This window comes from Sinocyclocheilus anshuiensis, unplaced genomic scaffold, assembly GCF_001515605.1.
Source record: "Sinocyclocheilus anshuiensis isolate Anshui unplaced genomic scaffold, SAMN03320099.WGS_v1.1 scaffold1005, whole genome shotgun sequence".
In the NCBI taxonomy this organism is placed as follows: Eukaryota; Metazoa; Chordata; class Actinopteri; order Cypriniformes; family Cyprinidae; genus Sinocyclocheilus; species Sinocyclocheilus anshuiensis.
Genome location: NW_015555810.1, coordinates 171689 through 175049, shown reverse-complemented (window position 1 = coordinate 175049; position 3361 = coordinate 171689). Strand labels below are relative to the sequence as shown.

Below are 3361 nucleotides of genomic sequence, written 5' to 3'. Positions count from 1 at the left end.
TGGTTCTTAATTTCTTTTTATTAATTCACCATTTGTAAACTGATGTTTACTGTTCTTTTTTTTTTAAATATCAATAGCATTTGTATTAAAACTCATCGTACATGTACATCGGCCTCATTCAGGACGGCGACGAGTCTGCCTACAGACAGGAGGTTAAAGAGCTCACGCTCAACACGCTCAAAACTGTGGAGATGATTGTGGACTTCAGGAGAAACCCCCCTGCTTTCTCCCCACTCAACATCATGGACAGCACTGTGACTGCAGTGGAGTCATTCAGGTTCCTGGGCACCACAATCTCTCAGGACCTGAAGTGGGACATTCACATAGACTCCATTGTTAAAAAGGCCCAGCAGAGGCTGTACTTCCTTCGCTTCCTTCGCCTTCCTTCGTTCACTGACGAGCTGTGCAAAAAATCGCGCGAATATGAACGTGGTTTTGCGCAACTCGTCAGTGAACAACGGCTCTGTGTAGTTAATGCTGCTCAATGTGAAAGCCCGCAGGTGATGGAGATTTACCGCTGATTACAGAACCGGCTTTACTGACAAGATGCGCATTAAATATCGCATGCGATTTATCGTGCAGCCCTAACCTGCACATACAATTGTCAATTTATATATTGTTATTACTCATTTACGTGTTCTATTTTAAAAAAAATTTTTATTATTTTATTATCTGTGTTTTTGTTCTGTCACTGTCATTCTGTTGCGCTGCGGAAGCTTCTGTCATGAAAACAAATTCCTCGTATGTGAAAACATACCTGGCAATAAAGCTCATTCTGATTCTGATTTTGCCGTAATGATTGGCTGATTGGATTTTGGGATTCAAAATGAGTTCAGGATTACAAGTTCAACCACACATACACAGCTGTGTGTGGATTTCAGCATGTGTGAGATTTCACTTACTGTCAATGACGGCCTCTACTTCAGCTCTGTGACATTACTGTGACATCATTGCTCCAGAACCTGGGACAAAACACATGAGGAACAATAATTGTACACCATAAAAATCATTACTCCTCATTTAAAGGTGAAATGTGTTATTTTTTTTACAAGGGATCCATTGGTAGGTTAAAGTCCCCAGAAAAGGGATAAAATGGCTATATCTACCTTGAAAGCAAAAAAAAAAGATTTTTTAATAAATAATTACTATAACAACAAAAATAAAATATAATATATACATAATATAATTTAATACAATATAATAATTAATATTTAAAAGATATATTATTTTAAAAAGTTATGCTCATGGTTGCATGATAATTTATATTCTTTGTCAAACCGTATACATTTTTACTATTAAATTGTTAAGTATTAAATCACTCTATTCTGAAAACTATTCTGAAAGAAACGTTGCCAAATAAGTATTTATTTGCAACGCATTGATGAATGTGCTTTAAGTGCATAAAGTTTCTGTCCTGTCAAACTTTACTAGATATAACCTTATTCTTTAACATCATCTGCATTTAATTTCATTTAGCTGCAGGCGTGGAATCCCTCTCAAATTACAGATCATATGGAACTAACCGACTACATAAAACATTCGGAGAGAGACGGAGAGATAAAGGGAGACAGACCGACAGAGATAATGAAATTGGAGAGAGACAGACTGACTGAGATGAGCTTTACATGAAAGTCACATCATTCCGTATGGTCTCTCTCAACACTGACATTTATGGAAATTACCACCAGATGAGCAAAACAGCTGAAGGGAAAAAAATATTTCTGCTGCCTGGGAAACTCACTTCGAGCAATATTAATCAATGTGGAGGCTAAAAATTCTCATAGACATCCTAGAACAGGATTAGCACATGCTCAAGTATGAGTGACAGAGATCTGGGGTCTGATGTTTAAAGGTTCTAAAATGTAGTAAAAAATAAAACTGGCATACAAACATTGCTAAAAAAAGATGTTCATAAAAGGAAAAACTGACTACAAAATGACTACATTTATAAAAATATTCTTCCTTATGTTCATTTAGTGTGGAATTAGAAGTGTCTCTAAACTTGTTGTCCAACAAAAGAGAACATTATAACATGTTTTTACTCCACAACATCAGTCGAATGTTTTAAATAACTTCGTGTTGTGATCTGATGTGGCTTCTTATCACAAAATGAGGCATAAAATATATTCTATACTGTAATAAAGGCTATGTTGATTATGAATTGTATTTTAAATATACTTTATTATGAAAACACCCAAGATGGCTCAAAGAACACAGATAAACTATATATTGTCACAGTCGAGTGTTTATTGTCTTCATGTTTCATTTTACAAATATTGGCATCGGCCGATACGTTTTTCCTGTTTGGCCGATGTGTTCAAGACTTTTATTTTGATAGCGCCGAGAACGGCAGCGCTCACATTCTCCCTCTTCATTGTTTGCTGTCCCCATTTAACATTTCTGTCTATTGCTGAGTTCACACTGCGCGATTTTCAAAGTCATCGGATCACCATTGTTTTGCGGACAGGAGGAGAATTCAGCTTCACTGGAGATGCACAATTGACAAACTTTAAACTTGTGATTTCAAACTATGCTGTGCTTTATCCATTTGCCCACTGTCATATTAATGTCATTTTCACTGTGTGCTGCATGTAAAAAGAGTGTTGGCTTTATTTGACGATTGGAGATGGATTGAATATATATATATATATTAGGGATGTAACGATTAACCTCGAGCCAGTTGAAAATCGATTCAAATATGTGACGATTCAAATCGGTTGAGATGCTAAACAAATCGCGATTCATTTAGGGGTAAGAGTTTATATGAATGTATGTCTGAGGGGAACTTACTGTCTTTAGAAAAGTTTAGATGGTATTTTTTCTTTTCATCTTGCCTCTGTATAATGCATATTAAAGGGGTGGTTCACTGTTTTTTTTCTAGGCTTGATTGTGTTTATGGGGTGCAGTCTAACATGTGTTAATGCTTCGTTTTTTTAAAAACGCATTATTTTTCACATAATTTACCTTATTCCACACCGCTCTGTCCCTTCTCTGAGAAACGGGGTGATCTTTTCCTGTTTTTATGAAGCACCGCCCTCAGAAATAGGCGATGGGCTCTGATTGGTTAGCTTGCCCAGTGTGTTATGATTGGCTAAACCGCCTCTAGTACGCGTCTAATCGTCCCGCCCCTCACCTCAGCGGCATGTGCTCCGGTTGTATTGTAAACAACGGCGTCGTTAATATTGCTTATCAGTTTGAGCCCGATTGAGAAGCAGAGGATATTATTGAAGAGGATCGTGCAGAACCTGTGCAAGCACGGCTTTTAATGGTAGGCCTATGTTTTTTGTCTGTAGTTGTCTCATACTTTTAGATACGCTGTTGTAAATGCTACTGCTTATGTTAGCTTTTAATATACGGTTTT

The 3361-nt window shown here is 36.9% G+C and overlaps 1 protein-coding gene across 7 annotated transcripts in view; it reads right to left on the bottom strand.

The window, feature by feature from the left end:
- Positions 1–3361, bottom strand: part of LOC107675131 (bromodomain adjacent to zinc finger domain protein 2B-like) — a 98628-nt gene that overhangs the window by 80899 nt on the left and 14368 nt on the right. The window contains exon 2 of one of the 7 annotated variants that reach the window (XM_016469364.1): positions 903–962. The exons of the other annotated variants lie outside the window; for them this stretch is intronic. The gene's annotated coding sequence lies outside the window, so the exon portion shown is untranslated. The remainder of the gene's footprint in view (positions 1–902; positions 963–3361) is intronic. 7 annotated transcript variants of the gene reach the window in all.